This window comes from Haliotis rubra, unplaced genomic scaffold, assembly GCF_003918875.1.
Source record: "Haliotis rubra isolate DU_JTF1 unplaced genomic scaffold, ASM391887v1 Scf624, whole genome shotgun sequence".
NCBI classification, from domain to species: Eukaryota; Metazoa; Mollusca; class Gastropoda; order Lepetellida; family Haliotidae; genus Haliotis; species Haliotis rubra.
In genome coordinates, this window is record NW_025767329.1 from 84,045 (window position 1) to 102,932 (window position 18,888).

General features: G+C 39.7%; 1 long non-coding RNA gene across 1 annotated transcript; it reads right to left on the reverse strand.

The window, feature by feature from the left end:
- Positions 1-220: 220 nt before the first annotated feature.
- On the reverse strand, positions 221-2,616 carry LOC124256321. The gene is made up of 3 exons (XR_006892874.1): positions 2,515-2,616; positions 1,161-2,420; positions 221-468 (listed from the first exon to the last, which is right to left on the reverse strand). It is a non-coding gene; the product is annotated as an uncharacterized LOC124256321 (long non-coding RNA).
- Between the last annotated feature and the right edge of the window lie 16,272 nt (positions 2,617-18,888).

Sequence of the window (18,888 nt, forward strand, 5' to 3'; positions counted from 1 at the left end):
CATCTGGGGATCACAGTCATTAACATACAACAGTCAGCCTTTCCTAAAGGCGAATGTAACAGAACCATGTCTTTAAACACCCATTACTTTGTTCTGTTATCTAACCCACGTTCAGCGCATGAATATAAAATTTTGGCATCGCAAATATTTCCAGGACAGAGCAAATATTTTACGGAATCCTTCCAAGATGCAGTGGGGAGAAATAAATATTGGTATCTTGTTTTGGATGCTTCACCCTATGCTGATGAACCCTATGGACGTTTACGCACAAACATATTTCCTGATGAAGCATGTACAGTCTACTTACCGCAGTCATAGAATTATGCCCAAGATGATATATATCCGTCTCTCTATGAGTGTTTTCATCATTTCACTTTCATCACTTGAACTGAACAGAACCATGGATGAGTGTGGATCCTTTAATGATGTGTTCCCAGATTGTGTTGAAATAGAGACTCACACTGAGAGCTATTGACAAAAGTTTAGTGAGTGATTAGTCATTCAGCAAATGGCCTGTTCAAATGGAGCAGTCGCCAAAAGCCAAGGCTGAAGCAGGATTTATTTACACAGGATAATATGATAAAGTCTACTGCTTCAAATGCAAGCTTCGCCTACATCAATGGTTACCTGATGATGATCCAACGACCGAACACTTCAGACTGTCTCCTCACTGTAGCTATATGCACATGGTGTCTGAACCCAAGAAAGGTTAGAAAGTAATAAATCCTGTTGACTATCCTATACTTGTACATTCGAAAGTGGGACATCGAACATTAAACATCACATCACATCACATCTCATCATGAGTGAACTACTAGAAAAACATTTGAATTTTCTTCTGATGTTGGAGCAAGCCGGTGTTGGACAAAGAAAGGCTTTGTTAATACATGCATCACATGGACAGTTTATGTCGGTGATTACTCTTATATTTAACATTCTGAGAGGAATCATACCTCTACCAGACAGTGCTAAAATACGACTGACACGCTACAAGAAGTGCATTCGATCTTTAGCCAGCAAGACAGTTAGCAACCACGAGAAACGTGAGCTGATTCTGATGCATCATTCGGTTCTACCCATTTGCATAAGATCCTATCAAGCATACCTCTCATCGATTCACTATGAGCAAGCCTATGGTTCTTCTGACAAGAGAGACCTACCAGAGGTTGATGAACAATCAAGAAGAACAGATTCCTCCTCAGACAGTGAATCAGACACCGATTCAGGATCATCTGACAACGAAACAAGATCTGAAGATTATGAATCATAATAATGGATCTAGTAACAGCGGTGATGAAGAAGCACATGCATCTGTTGTGAAGGATAACATAGACATCATGCTTCGTGTACCTGAACAGATCATTAGAGGTATTTCGTCTACAAAAACCATCGGCAAGTTAATGACTTTGTGGATATTTGTGAAAGAAAACATTCTAAACAGACAAATAGGACTGACAGAAGATTTACAACTTGTGTTACCTAATGGTGAGGTGTTGCATGGTTCGAACATAGTAGACTTGATCCGTTTTGTTATCATGAAAGCAGGTGTTAAAAGTCGCCGTCCAGTAGGATATAGAGACTTTTATAAACTTTTAAGACATTCGCATGTTCCTAAACATCTCATGAAAAGCAGACAAAAGAAAGACAAAAAGAAGAAAACTGTAAATACTTTATATTTAAAACGCAAAGCATCTGACGGTGTGCCAGGTACAGCAAAAGTAAGGGCAATCGAGCCTTTTTAATGTACATCCATCATTCTATACATATTATGTACAAGGAAATAAAAATGGATTACTGAATGACTAGTTTGTCTTGTTTATGGTAAACTCATGTTGAGTTTGGTTAGCATCTCCAGTCTCTCTTTTCCTATGTTGGAAAGCAAACCAGAATTCAAATAATCAATGTTTTCATAACAGACGGTATGTCTGTCATGGAAGTCTAGTCTGAGTTGTGTACGTTGTTGTCGTGCTCTTTCTAAAATGTTCTGATGAGGTATTCCACTCAGAGCATCCTCAAAATAGAGGTCCACCTTTTCAGCACTATCCATCATCACACACTGGTGGTGAATTTGTGAGGGATGATCAATTTCACATCCATAACAATTGTCTTGACACAGTTTTGTGACACTTCTCTGGAGTTCATTCAGGTAGAGAGTTTCCAGAATAGTCTCAAACTTCCGACGATTTTGTCTCAAGTCACGTGCACGCTCAAGAGACTGTCTTGTGGTGGAAATTTCATGCACTTCCACAGGATATACAGTGTTTGCAGTGATAACACCTCGCTCCATTAATCGTTGTAGAACCCTCTGTGCTGCTTGATAAGCTGCCATACGTGTTCTTCTTAAGGTTTGACCTTCACGCAGCGTTTCACCATTGACATCGATCAACCTGTATACATATCTCTTCATATCCATTTTGATGCTGAAAATGAACAAATGAATAAATGAATAATTAAATAAATAGACAGATAAATGAACAAATAAATATATGGTGAATGAGTAAATGAAGTACATACCTGCTGACTACTGTTTTCCTGTGAAGATGTCTTCACATACATAGGGAGTATATACAAAGTTTTAGTTCGGTGAATATCCATATGGGACACTGTGAATAGCATCGTCCAACAGATACCGCTTGTTGTCAACTGGTGTCAATGCCACTTTGCTTTGCCTCTCTGTGTACAAAGTGTTATTGTGTGATCGAATCAAGTGAAAGGAACAACTGAACCTCTTCTGATCAAATAATGATTGTTTATACATATCATGTCTGAGAAATTTCTTGATGACAGATTTCTTAATGCCTTTGCCTGTCTTTTTTGCGATGACGATTTTTGATTTTTGCATCAGGAAAGAGTACATTTTGCTTTTTTACCCTACAAACTCTAATATGATGCTCCCACCTGCTTCATCCTTCATTTTACCAGTCACCTAGCGATGTTTATCCGAATATAACCCTTTGAGGTCATCAGGTGCATAGTTTGAAGTGTCAAACAAATGCGAATTGAGTTTCATGAACACATAAGGATCCAAAAGGAGCTCATGTGGAGGTGCATGTACATGCATGAACAAACTGTCCGTGTCCGTCATCAAAAGGTCAAGTCTTTCTGGTCCATACTGTCTTTGCATGACATCATAAAAGAAGGAGTAAATTTCATATTTGGCTAAATCCAAGATGGTGAAACCAACTGCAATGGGCTGGTCTAAATGTACGGATAATTTCTCCAACTCTACCACAGTCACGTCTTCTGAAAATATTTTGACCTGCTTGAAGTTACTTTTAGCTACACATTTTCGAAGTTTGGACCTCTGTGTCACCAACTGAACTGTTTTATGTTTTCGTTTATTCATGCAGAACCGTCCAAACACACATTTGTTAATGAGTTTATACCGATCTTTATCACATTCATCCTTGGCATTTTTTGCGGTTAGCCAAATTAAGATCAATGTAAGGTTTCAGCCATGCTCCTTGTCTAAATTTGAGCACTCTGTGTATTTTTGTACATATCAATCCATGTCTCAGATACAGCTGCAACGTTTTGAAGTGAACCACGTAGTGGGAACGATCTTTCAGAGTAGTGAAAAGTTTTTTACCGGACGATTTCTTGGCGATGATTTTTGGTGAGTTAAAATGTGTTAACAGTTCCTGGTGAGCAGGTGAAAACTCATCGTAGGGAATATCATCATGTGTAGGAGCCATTGGAAAAGCGGCATGAGCTTTGTGTAACTGTTTGGGATACAACAAATCCACTTCAAGGATGTAGCCTGTATCTCCTTGTGTATCTACAGTTGACCAGTCAATGCTGACATACTCCTCAGAACTGATGAACTGATAGTTTCCAATGGGGAGGGGTTGTAACATGACAGTTGCATAGAGGGAGTTAACATCAAAGTAGAGAAGAAAGGAGGTGTCTATCATAGGAACAAAATCTGATAGGTGATGATTGTTAGCAACTGCATATTTCTTGCTAATCATAGACACACCACCACGAATGGAATTTTCAATAAAATTGTAAGTGTCAACATCAGTGAACAGATCAAGTTTGGCATCTGTGATTTTCATGGCAGCATCCAGACAGAACCCAGGCATGGAGTAATAATGACAAATGTCAAGACCATAGTCTGTCAAACACCCTGTTCTGAAAGTCTCTATGATGTCTGTTAATAGCAGCACATCAACACTCACATACAACCGAACAAAGTCTCTCATGGATTCACAGTCAAACTCCTTCCATAATTCATGAGCAAAGGTATAGTTTTCCTGATCAATATTTTCATCAGACAAAGAACTGAAGAAGGATTCTTGGGGAGGTAAACAAACCTCATTCAATTTTTCCCAGTCATCCATGTATTCATAAGGAAAGGGAAGTTTCCTTGTTAACATGTTTGCATGATGAGGAAAGTGTTCTTTCAAATAGGCAAATGAATCTACACCTTTGTTCAATTGGTTTTGAGTCAGTGCATCTAATGAACTTTGCAGAAATTTGTAACTATCCAAAAAAGACCAAATTGTTATCTACTGTAAAAGACAGAAACTGTTCTGAATTGTGAGGGATGACTGTAATGTCTCTGTCGTCAAAGTGTTGTGCTACTTCCAGTATTAAGTGAGAATCATAACGTTCAGAGTTATGAAGCATGACAACCACTTTCTTGCGTAACTGAAAATTCAGGTTACATCTATTATGCAAGACTTGTCGAAAACGTCCTGTCAGGTGGTCATGGTCTAACACTCGGTCAGTACTCAAAAGTTCTCCACACAAGCCACAATGAGTAGCATTGGCGATGGTTATCTTATCTTGTTCACACAGTTCCATTGGTTTGATAGAATCCAACAAAGTCTGGATGTTATCATATTCCCTTAAAATACTTTCAATAAAATGTTCAGCCGCCTGTTCTCCTACATAGGTTTGTACAGGTTTAGAGTACTGCTCCTCCGTGCACACCACTTTGTAGGCATAAGCACAAGGTACATGCTTATTTAGTCGTGAACTACCTGGGTTGCTTTCTGGAATGAGCAAGGACTCAAAATCAGCTATGATAACAAACTTGGCTCTTTCTGTTTTGCTTTGGGAACGTAAACCAAACTGATACACAGCATCCTTCGGGTTAGGCATAATGACTCTTTGTGCCTTGTCATAACAGTAGTCTTTATGCTTATCCAAGCATTGTTGTGATGTATAACACCAAAGACATTTGCGACAGATGAACTGAGTGCGGTTATTACATTGCTTGTTTCTGACTAACCCACTTAAACTGGTAATGAGACAGTAATGTGTATTTGGTTTAACGTCTACGTCCATGGGTTCATATTCTTCTAACCCTAAGATTCCTTCAAAATCATCTGATTCACTTTCTTGTGAAAGCAACAACAAATCAATCTTTCTGTTTTACAACTTTGACATGGCGTTTTAAATTGTCTTTCCGATTAAAGGTTCGATGGCAATGGTTGCAGGTAAACAATGTGTTCACTTGTCCACAATGTCTCTGATGTCTTAACAAATGACATTTTTGTTTGAAACAATGACCGCAAATTTCACATTGGAAGACAGGGCATGTAGTTTGCTCAGACATTTTGTTACCCGTAGTTATTCACCTACTAAAAATTTGAATACGATCCACTATTGCATGTTTTTTCTTGAAAACTTCTACTTTGTCTATCTGAAATAATAAAAGTTATGATAGAACGTTTCTAACAATGATATGGTTTAAAATGATAGAAGAAAAAACCAAAGATAAAATATTCTGATTGTTACTTACTTGTCTGTTGCTTGCACGTCCGCTGTTAGAAAAAAACAAAACGTCCTAACACTCTTAAGACAAGAATGCTTTCCGAGACTGACTCAACTCTTCTGATGGTCTGTTAAAGTGTGTTTCCAGTTGTACATAACCCTATCATTTTATTCCTCAAAAAAGAGTGCTGCATCACGGTCACTCGCTTCTTTTCTGTAAGTCGGTGTGGGTAGCTCGGTACATGTAGGCGTATTGATAAAACGTGTTTTGGAATGAAAATGTGTGTCTAGGTTCACGTTTGAAAAGTGACGTGTCAACCTTAGTCACTACTTCTTTTTCTGCAAGTCAGTGAGGTAGGTTGGTAATAGTGGCTAGCTGTGCTTGGACATGACCAGGTACTGCACATTTTGTGCTAAATCATGATGTGTTATAAATACAGCTTTCACCAGAGAACAGTTACGAAGTCTGCTCACTTCTGTCATTGCAGTTCATTCGACTTACCAAGCTGAAATCATGTCTGATTCAGTTAATGTTCAGTTTGCAGACAAACATTTTTTGTCTATCAATTTGTTTAATGAAACTGTGTACATTCACCTTACGAACTGGAATGCTAGACACCAGAGAAAGAGCATATCTATGACATTAGATGTCTTCAATCAACTTTTGACTGATGCACCTCAGTACGTGCAACAGGCGGAAAATATTGCGCTAACGATGGATGAACTACCAGACATCCCTCCCATCCCGGAAATTGATACACCTGGCGAGATTCAACATGCATCAACACCGCTACTGATGTCACCTCCTCCCACACCAACAACAACACCGGATATAGGAATGACCAGCATCCCCACTACACCAATGAAACAAACTGGGAGAGTTACTCCAATGTTTGGGAAAGCAACCACCATCAGAAGCATGCCATATGTTCGTGGTACGTGATGCATCAGTTTGATAATGTACAAATACTAAAATGCTGAAAATTATTCTTTACCGGCAAGCTGTCAAGGAAGTGAGGTAAAATATTGTATGCGTAAGCCATCAAATCAATGAAGTGATACATAACTGTACCGCAAGCTACCAACAGAGTGAAGTGTCCTAAAATATTTTATATCGTAAGCTAACAACTGAGTTAGGACAACACCAGAAAAATGTTTTTTGGAAAATTTTGGAAAGAATTTTTTTAAATTTATACCAATAGTGACAACCTCACTTACTCTTGCCCGTTTCAAATATTTTCCTAAATAATTATAAACGATTTCGGCAGAAAATTTATTTAAGATAATAGTTTCAAATGGTGATGTTTTTTCCGAAATTTTCAAACTCCACTCACCATCCGAATGATCAATTATATCAATACTATTCATTGCTGGTGTGTACCCTGTCGTAAGTGTGTAAGTCTGATATATACTACTCACACTTTGCTAAGGATCACAAAAATTCACAACTTTACTTAAACGTAGATTTATAATTTGAAATTGTATCCATTTAAAACTGGATAAATAATGATATGGTAACACATCTTTAGGAAAACAGCCACTTAAGATGTAACAAACCACCCTGAGAGTTGTGAGAAACTATTTAACTGTAAAATATTAACATATCATCATTGAAACTATCATAATTGAAACTAACTTCATGGAAAGCACCATTGCAACTATCACGACAGTATATAACACGTAGACTTGAGGATTAAGGATAAAACCAAATAAAATATCACACAACATAAAAACGATTTGGACGCTATATAAAACATTTACCTTTAACATACATACATAAAACCTATACGTAAATATGATACAATTTCTGTTTTCGGATAGATATGACCTGTGAAGGTCCGGGTTAGAATTGATCTTCAGTAACCCATGCATGTCGTAAGAGGCGACTAACGGGATCGGGTGGTCAGGTGACTTGGTTGACACATGTCATCGTATCCCAATTGTGTAGATCGATGTTCATGCTGTTGATCCCTGGATTGTCTTGTCCAGACTCGATTATTTACAGACCGCCGCCATATAGCTGGAATATTGCTGAGTGCGGCGTAAAACTAATCTCACTCACTCACTCACTCGGATAGATATAATAGTTTTGCAGGTCTAGACCGCAGCTAAAATCACTTCTGGTCCCGAGAGTATAAAACCACCTTTCTGGGCATCATTAAAATTAGCAAATTCTGTGCCAGTTAAGATACCGTTATCGTAGAGGTCATCTCTGACATCTATATAAACTGGACAGTGTAGTAAAACATCGGCTTCATCTTCTCTAAAGTCGTTACATAATGGGCATGCTTTTTCTTCTAAAGAAGTGTTGTTGTAGCGTCTTGTCTCAGTTCGAAGAGGTGCTACTCCGCATCTATACTTTGGCAATGGCGCCTCTCTGTGTACTTCTAAGACGACTGTAAACGTGAGGTTCTGTTCAATGGCGCCTCTCTGTGTACTACTAAGATAACTGTAAACGTAAGGTTCTGTTCAATGGCGCCTCTCTGTGTACTACTAAGATAACTGTAAACGTAAGGTTCTGTTCAATGGCGCCTCTCTGTGTACTACTAAGACGACTGTAAACGTAAGGTTCTGTTCAATGGCGCCTCTCTGTGTACTACTAAGACGACTGTAAACGTAAGGTTCTGTTCAATGGCGCCTCTCTGTGTACTACTAAGATGATTGTAAACGTAAGGTTCTGTTCAATGGCGCCTCTCTGTGTACTACTAAGATGATTGTAAACGTGAAGTTCTGTTCAATGGCGCCTCTCTGTTTACTACTAAGACGACTGTAAACGTAAGGTTCTGTTCAATGGCGCCTCTCTGTGTACTACTAAGACGACTGTAAACGTGAGGGAGGTTCTGTTCAATGGCGCCTCTCTGTGTCTCTGTGTACTACTAAGATGATTGTAAACGTAAGGTTCTGTTCAATGGCCTCTCTGTGTACTACTAAGATGATTGTAAACGTAAGGTTCTGTTCAATGGCGCCTCTCTGTGTACTACTAAGACGACTGTAAACGTGAGGTTCTGTTCCAAAGTCCTTTTAAACAGTACAGTAAGCTCTTAGTATATTGCCATGGACAGCATTTCTTCCTGTAGGTTCACTGATTTGATGGTCCTTCTATACTAGATACTACGTATCATAACAACATGTATTGCATGGATTTACAACTTCTTTATTATTTACAACCGACGTTTCTGGGCTACTTCTTGCCCTTTCATCAGGTGAATGACAGAGTATGATTTACATGTAAAGACTATAGTACGTACAGGAGGCAGTGAGATGGAATTAAAGATTGCGATGTACAGATATCAAGGAGATTAAACGATATGTTTTGATTGAGGTGTACAAAGTGGTATGTTTATGCAAAAGATTGATATAGAGATATCAGAGATATACTATGTAGTTCCTGTCATAAGTATGATTAAGTTCTTTAGACGGACTGGTTCCAATAAAATCAAACATATGGTGGATTCTAAAAACCTTGTTTCGCTTACGACGAGATGCCCAGAGAGGTGACTCCAAATGAAAACTCGGTGAACCAGTCGTCTTGAGTCTCATGCATACACGACCCAGTCACACTGTCCCATTGTCGAACCACTGGTGGAATCCAACACGTGTATCGCTTTGTTCGGTGCATTCTTCCGTACCCCGAGGAAGAATCTCATCGCTCTGTTTTGTATAGTTTCGATTCATGACAGTTCATGCGTTCCCCATTAACCTTGCTCCAAGGCTGTACTGAATTCTGAGCCCATGGATTTATAGTAGTTCAATCCTCCTGAGAGGCAAGTCTGGAGGAATATTTATAATTTTTTTTAGAAATTATGATTTATACTATTAATTATTACCTTAGAGACTTGTGCAAGTCTAGTTCCCCATACACAATCGCCATACTCTATAGCTGACTACATAATAGAGTCATATAGCTTGTAAAGGTTTTGAACACTACCCCTCCTACTTACTTGTACTTTGTAAGTTTGTTACATATGTTATACTTGGGATTACACTTTCTTTGTATAGTACAAATTCTAGTACTTTTGTTGGGTTGAGCCCCATGCGGGATTCGAACCCACACCTTCAGAATCGCACACAAAGTCAGCCGTCTGACCCGCTCAGCCACCGCGACTTCCACAGTTGTACTTTGATATTAAAACACCCAGGGTTCTACTGGCGGGGTTTGCTTAAATCTTGCCATATGATTATAATCAAAGTATTCTATTAAAAGAAATTCCAGATTGTTGTACAACTCCAACAACTCCAGGGTATCTTCACCGCATTTAAAAACAGCATCAGTGCGAGTTATAGATGCGGTCCGTAATGTACAACCTTCGACTTGCAAACATTGTTCATAGAATTGTTATTGCACCATGTATTTATAGTCTAGTAAAAGATTCAAGTCATTTTCTGATTCAGCTAAAAGTACAATAGCATCTGCGTATGCTAGGGTTCCAACTGTTTCCTCGTTGATAACGATACCCGCTGATAAATGGTTGGTAGATGTGAAAAGATCATTAATGTACAGGTTAAACAGAATTGGCGACAGTAAACAGCCTTGTTTTAGTCCACAATTTATATCAAACCACTCTGAATGACATCCGTTGAGTCTCACAGAGACTAACAGCTAGTTTCTGAAATAAACATATTTTACAGAAAAAAAGGTTTTAAATTAAAATGAAATTCAATAAAAAGAAACCTAGAGAATTTCTTCATTTTCATAAACTGGGGTAATCTAGACTTGCCACACATTCTAGACTTGCATGAGCTGCATTGGGTATATTTGTTTCAGGGTCTGCATGACAGACTAAGCCTTACACAGCACTCGACTATAAAATTAATTGCGTTCAGCATGCTGCCTTTTACGTGAGCTTCCAACAGCTTAGTGTACATTTTCCTCCTAGGCTTTACAAAATCAATGAACGCTGCTCAAGTCGATTTCTTCATAGATTTCCAAGTTTCTATCATTGATGTAATGTAATAGATGCCTGGGTGCTATGAGGTAATTTATATTATGGACAGCCAATCAACGCCGTGCAAAGAGTCAGCACAAGCGGGATTGGTGAGACGGCTGTCATATCATATCATCATATAAAACATTTATATAGTGCCAATTCCTGTCCAAAAGTACTGCTCTCCGAACAACTCAAGAATGAGGTATGTTTTCAGTTTAGATTTGAAAACCTTCAGGTTGTTAAACTTGTCCTTAACTCCAGTGGAAGTTGATGCCAGAGAGTGGGTCCTGCGACATGAAATGATCGATCCCCAAACCTGGTACTGGACCTAAAGTGTGGGACAACAAGACCAAGATTTTCAGATCGGACACTTCGGTTGGGCTGATATCATAATAAGGCCCTCTGTTTTTTTCCTTTTTTCTTGAAATTTCAAGTAGTAACTTGAAATTTCAAGATTGTACATTGAAATTTCAAGATGTACGTTGAAATTTCAAGATGTCGACCTTAAAATTTCAAGATGTCGATCTTAAATTTCAAGTTAATAAGTTGAAATTTCAAGATATTTTACTTGAAATTTCAACTTAATGATCGCGTAAAACATACTTTCAAACTATGAGTCCATTAGACTGACATTTACGATGCATCCACCTGTAACCATTACAATTACCCGATGTGTCACACTGTTGCAAAATGAACAAAGCCACTTCCATGATATCAGAATGGCCTTTTCTCCCGTGAAGTTGCAGCTATATAAACATTCTATAATAATCCTATAATTCTTGCCAGACAGAAGTAACCCCATCCTAACGCTACTACAAAAATACATAGAGATAATATTGTCTCTGCTTTGCTCCATTGTCATCGGCCACAATTCGTGTACAGAGAATTTGGAAATGCGCATAATGAACGAAGAACATTTCATTGAAGTACTAATTCTCTTGAATTTTCATGATACTAAGTTGAATTTTCAAGATACTAAGTTGAATTTTCAAGAAAGGATGTTGAATTTTCAAGATATGATGTTGAATTTTCAAGATAGCAAGTTGAATTTGTAAGATAGTAAGTTGAATGTTCAGGATACTAAGTTGAATTTTCAAGATGCTAAGTTGAATTTTTAAGATAGTAAGTTGAATTTTCAAGATGCTAAGTTGAATTTTCAAGATACTAAGTTGAATTTTCAACATAATAATGCTGAATAATAGCGTAGCGTGGCCCTAATAGGCTTCCGTAGATATCTGGTGATCAGGTCAGATAGATGCTTTCGAGCTAGTTTATTGAGACGCTTGAAAACAAAAAGGTTGAGTTTGTATTGGATTCTGTCTGATATGGGAAGCCAATGCAATCTCTGCAGAACAGGAGTTCTGTGAGAGTATTTTTGTGATCTGAAGACAAGTCTAGCAGCAAAATTCTGTACGCGTTGGAGCTTTCCTATTGAGGGTTGGGGCAGGCCATAGAGTAGGCAGTCACATTAGTCCATCCGAGATGAAATATGGATCAATGAACAGGTTGTCCTCTCATCAAGGTAGAGCCGGATTTGCGAGATGTTTCGTAAGTGGTAGAATGACTTGCTGTTAAGTGACTAAATATGAGCATCCAGAGATAAGTGAGAGTCAAAAATAACACCAAGGTTTCTTGCCTCGGGACTTGGGACAATGATTTGACCGTCAAGGTGGAGGTCTGGTAGAGGAAGATGTTCAGCAGCTCGCTTTGAAGTAATGATGAACTTTTGTTTATTATAAACTGAGGGGCAAAAGAAACGTCCCCGATCATTTTTGTATCATAAAATGATACAAACACGTGCAATTCAATGTTGAAATGTTTGATATAATTTTTGAACATATTATGCAGACTGTCATTACAGAACAATTGAAACAATTTGCTGTAAGTAGAGTTTTTGTGACGTTTTTCACAGGAGGTTCAAATGTCCGGTTTTCGATCATGACAACACATGCACATCAGTACTGACAGAGTGTCTTTGAGTGTCCAACTCCTCAGTAGCGAGTGTGTCCACCTCTTTGCAGCGATACATGCTGCCACACGACGTCGTGCAGAGTGCACAAGACGTCTGATCACGTGATGTGGGATGCGACGCCATTCTTCCTGTAGAGCTTGAGCCAAAGCGTTTCTTGTCTGTGGGGGATGTTGACGTTGCTTAACCTGACGGCCGAGATGATCCCATAGGTGCTCAATAGGTGATAAATCGGGGGATCTTGCTGGCCAAGGAATGACGTTTACGTTGTTGTTGTTCAGGAAGTTCCGGGTAACAACAGCAGTGTGGGGAGTAGCGTTATCCTGCTGAAACAACACGCCTCGATTCTGCTGGAGGAAGGGTAACACGACAGGTCGTAAAACAACATCAATGTATCGACGGGCATTCAGGTTTCCTCTATCACCAACAAGTCAGTCTTCCTCTCGCCACAAATTTTCCCCACACCATCACACTACCGCCGCCAAACGTCTCAACTTCCTGAACGCAACAACGTGCTGTGCGTTCGTTCCGACGTCTGTAGACTCGTACCCGACCATCAGCTTTGTTCAACTGGAAGCGGCTCTCGTCACTGAAGAGTACCCGGCGCCAGTTCCGCGGCTGCCACTGCCGAACTCTACGTGCCCAAGCCAATCGACGACGTCGATGTTCACGCGTTAACGTCACGCCCCGGAATGGTCTGTAGGCTCTGATACCGAATCGGCGGAGTCGTCTGGATATGGTCCTTCTACTGACTGGATGGGTAAGGCTGGTTGTTGCTGATGACGTCACAGTCAGGAATCTGTTGCGCAAGTGAAGCACCCGTAAATGGCGGTCTTCCTGAGGGGTGGTTACGGGTGGTCTCCCTGTCCTAGGCCTGTCTGCAGTCCGACCTGTTGTTCTGAAGCGTGTCATCAGTCTGGTGATGGTTTCTTGCTGCAACCCATGATTCTTGCAACGTGACTGTGAGAAGCACCCAGCTGCAACATCCCAATAGCTCGTCTCTCTGTTCTGCCGTGAGTCGAGGCATGTTCTTTGTGTCCAACGTATTGAAGTGATGAATTCGAACAGTCGAGCATAATTTTTATACTGTACTTTCATACGGGTATGTTTCCACAGAAGCATGCAAAAAACGTGAATAAAAGCAATTTTCATGCTTACAAAAAACTCCACGTGGATTTCCTTTCTGTGAGACGTGGGGATGCGTTCGGGAGATGTGTTCCTAAATACATTTCCGCCATAACGAAAACAGAAGAAATGTTTTTTACAATTTTACTTTGGGGACGTTTCTTTTGCCCCTCAGTTTACTTGCCGTTCGTGACCAACTCATGTTTTTCCGGCACATGGCGTATGAACATCAGAACTACTTCAAACAAGAACGATAACTCTATTTCTGTGTAATTCGAACAATAACTAACGTTAGAGAAGCGGTCGAAAATTGCTGTTAAATATATACTATCCCAAAAAAGAAACGCATAGGCGTTTTCTATTTTTGAAAATCTATTAATTACCTATTGTGTTCAAACAATCGTCAAACTATGTAACAAAAGTGTTGATAACATGATTTTACACAATTGCACAAGTAAAAAATCGACTTTACCTGAAAATGTTGATTTTGATGAGATTTCTTACAAGGATTAAAAAGGCATCACCACAACGCAACAGAAATCACCTTCCAGTTGAAATTGTGCATCAAAGCGCATGCACTGTCTGGCTATAAAAATCCAGATTACTTTCGGAAATCGGCATTCCTTTTGAAGGAGTTTCAACGTCAAATCACTACGCCACGTCCGGACGCTGCGACACCGAACCTCGCCATTGAAAGAATGCACGCTGGAGATTACCAATCTTCTGAGTGTTGAGTCTGAGCACGATATCACGGCTTACAGCTCGTTACAACCAAACAGGTATAACAAATGACCTTCCCCGTACAGGCAGACCTCGAGTCACCACTGTAGCCCAAGATCGGTACATCCGGGTACTATTTGCGTTTTCGTACTGCCATGAGTGAGAGCACAGCAGCCAGGGTGCCAGGACTTCGGAGGATATCCGGTCAAAGTGTACGGAACATTTTGAGAGAGATTGGACTGAGAGCCATGAGATCCGACGTCGGGCCCGTGCTACGCCGTCACCATGGCGCTCAACGTCTCCGTTATCTAAAATTATCCACTTGGTTGTATAGACATATCCATCTTCTAAACTGATGCAAAAATTCATGTACTAAAGTCTATTTGTGGACGAGTTATACATGTTAGAAAATGATTTCTGGGTTATGCGGTTCTTTTTTTGGAATAGTATAATTCAGGTTCTCTAAAATTGTAGTTTTCGAACACAGTTGGTACCAATATTCCAGCAATATCACGACGGGGGACACCACAAATGGACTTCACACATTGTATTCATGTGGGGAATGGAACCCGGGGTCTTCGGCTTGAGGAGCGAACGCTTTAACCACTAGGCTACCCCACCGCCCCTGTAGTAGGAGGAAGAATAAATGTAGTGAGACACTTTTCATGTTGCATAATGGCTGTGCTCATTAACCCCCTTCAACTCGTTTGTATAGACATTCAGTAATGTTTATATTTCGAACAGCTCCAAGTCTCAATTCTTTTTCCATTTCACATGCATTTGTAGAATCAATACATCAAACTTCATACAAATGTCAGGTCTCATTACCATCTCGTCTCATTCTCTGTTCGTTTGTTAAGTGCAGGATGTAATCACGCTAGAATCATCATCAGAAGGTTGCTGGCAAACACGACTAAAGCGGATCAACCAACAACGTGTTAAAGAACAACTACCAGATCGAACAAAATAGCACATGATTGACGTTCTAGGTAAATACATCAATTTCTTTTTCTCATAAAGACGTCGCTACAACTCCATCGAGACGTGTTTTCTGTGAGTATCGATCTTAGTAAACGGACGTTTGAGGTTTCTGCATCCAACAAATACACCTAGCGGAACTGATTCAGTCAGTGGTCAGAGTAAACAGGCTGGTGGAAGAGAGCCTGTGTATAGCAGCAAGTTTCATGTCGAGATGCTGGGGTTTGTCCTGTTCATGTTTGTGGAAGTTGAAGGAAGTTTCAATTCTGAGTACTACAATGCAGTTGACCCGTGTTTCAACACAACCGTTCCCCCAGAAATGGTTCAAGCAACAATGGCTGATTCGGTTCCTGCCTGTGCTCTTCTGTGCTTGGAAAGCGACCAGTGCCAATCCTTCAGCGTAAGCAAAGACGTGCCCAGCGCTTGCGATCTGAACACATACCTGCTGGACAATGCTGGCTGTGTTGATGTGCAAAGGAACCACTACAATGTGAAAACGGTAAATAATTATTGATTATCATAATATGATTATCATCATCGTTGTCATGATCACACTGGGCGGTGGGATAGCCTAGTAGTTAAAGCGTTCGCTCGTTACATCGAAGACCCGGGCTCGAGTTATCTATGGTAAATATATGACGTGTCGCCCAGTAATGGAGGCAGTGTATGACATAAGGCCCGTCCGACCGCCCGAGACGGTCTAGATTTCTGACGGACTGTTTTAATTTACAGCTAACGAGACCGATGGTCTGGTACAATTTTTAGATGTTCCATACATCTGAGTAAATCCACCATATTTGGTCTGGCTAAATCCATTTTGGGCTGGTAATATTTTGAAGTTACCAGCCCTGATGTCAAGCTTGATTTTGGGCTTATTTCATACACTGATGGAGGCCATCATAATGAAGTCCAAACATCTAAATTGAGGTAATATACATGTACATTCAATCATTCATTCGATTTTCAGAATTGTAAAAGCTTCATGAACAAATTTGGTTGGCTACTGAAGACTATGTTGTAATTTTGTAACTCCGGAAGGTACTGGTTGAATACCTTTTGGCCCATCTATCACTTGATTGTCTGGTTTGTTTCCGGGACGACGCTACTCAGGAGTACTGATGTGTGGCGTCTGGCAGTAAATGCTTACTTCTTATGCGCATTATGTGAATGGTGGATGGTACTGGTAGACCAGGGCGTACCGTTTTCGCGAACACCTGGTGTCCTCACTGATTTCCAGTGGTCCAATCATACAATTTTCACGGCTGTTTTTTCCATTATGCCAAATAGAATCTGTTTCGGTGGTTAATGAAGACTGGTTATTCTCTTGCATTTACGTTTTATATTCCAACTTCTTTAGAAAGAATTGGCCTTCAGCAACCCATTCTTGTTAGGCGACTAACGGGGTCGGGGGGTCAGGTTCGCTGACTTGGTTGACATGTCATCTTATCCCAACTGCGTAGAACGATGCTCATGATGTTGATCACTGGATTCTCTGGTCTAGACTCGATTTTTTACAGACCGCCGCCATATAGCTGGAATATTGCTAAGTGTGGCGTTAAACAACACACCAAAAGCTTTAGATGGGACAGGCGTCCTACTCGCAGGTCGCTGTCCCTTAGGGACGCCAGGAACCTATTTTGTGGCCATAAACGTCTTCGAACTGCTTCACTTCGGGATTTACTCCCACATTAAGCAGACAGACAGTGCTATAGTGCTATATAGAATACTCTTCAAAGCGGCGTTAAACCCAACTCCCAAACTGTTTTAGGTAAAAGAACTTTAAGTTATATGCAGTGAGTGAGTTGGATTTTACGCCGCTTTTAACAATACTCGAGCAATAGAAATGGGCTCCACACATTGCACCTATGTGGAGAATCGGACTAGGGTCTTCAGCGTGACGAGCGAACGCTTTAACATCTAGGCTACCCCTCCGCCCTTAAGTTATATGCAATATGCAAAACGTATACAAGAAGTTTCAACATTAAATTATGTTTTCCTTGCATTTGTATTATTATTTTTTTGTCATTTTCTAAAATCGTTTTCTTTCGAGGATTCACCATGCCTAAACGGCGGCACCTACAACTCCATCACTTCGACATGTCGCTGCTACCATGGCTTTATCGGAGATTATTGTGAAAGACTCATGTATGGTATGATGTTTAATTTGTCTATTCTCAGATAAAGGTATGATATAAAAGCTGTACTGACTAAGGCAATACAGTGTTTATATCCTTGATGGGGTCTTGCATATACAGTATTTGTAAGTGTAAGTATGCTTTCTTTCCACCAGATTGTATTCTCAGGCAAAAAATATCAGGATCTAACGTTCAAAGAATTTGTATTTTAAATAAAACGTTAACAAAATTTCAAATAGGACGTTTCACATACAGAACTTTTGTTCCGATCTGAAAAAGATACAGAGTATTGTCAAAAGTATTCGAACACTTGACGTCACGTATTCATTCCATAGACTTACATGTTAATTTAGTGTAGCATAAATACTTTTCATGAATTTAATTTCGTAAGATCCAAGTCAAATTTTGCACATTTGTGAGGAAACATCTTACCTACAATTGCATAATTTCTGTTTAATTTTCCGTTGCTTATTTATCGAATGGCAACAATTTAATCAACATGTGTACAACGCCGTGAACGCCTTCAACATGTGATGTCATTAGTTGAATATAATGGGCGGAAAATCGATTTCAAAGTTGCCTGTCAAACTTTACAAAGATCTGTCTTAAACTCACTTCATGAAAATTATTTATGCTACACTGAAATACTAGTAACATGTAGGTCTATGGAAATCAGATCTACGTCATATGTCCGAATACTTTTTGCACCGGCTTGTAGTTTGCTGGTACTATCATTGGTTCTTAACCATGTATGGACATGTTATCTTGTATGGACAATAGACCTACCATTAGAAGCATAATTTGATATTTACGATAACGTCTCCGGTGACCTGAAAGGGCATCAACTGGTCTGTTCCTTGTACCGCGACCAAAATATAACGCTTTATCAACCTACCTCACGTATAACGTGCCTTATCAACCTACCTCACGTATAACGGGTCGTCTCAGACAGTCTCTTTGAAATCGAAACATATGTTTTTTTGTAGACTATATAATCAGAGATGTGTATTGTAAATCCCCGGGATGCGTATTGTAAATACATAGTATGTGAATTATAAATCCCCAGGATGTGAATTGTAAAGTGAGTTCCCAGACCTCTGCACTGATCATTTCTAAACCTAGGATATTATTCATGATTGATACAACTTTGTCTTGCTATCACTGATCGTAAAATATCACATTATTGAAAACTTCTAATATATAGTGGCGATAACTGGTTTCGAACCTGCAACCCTTCGCTCTCTAACTTGGCGGTTTTATCCACTAGGCTATGAAGGATGGCTGTCAAAAAACAGATTGTTTGTCAGTA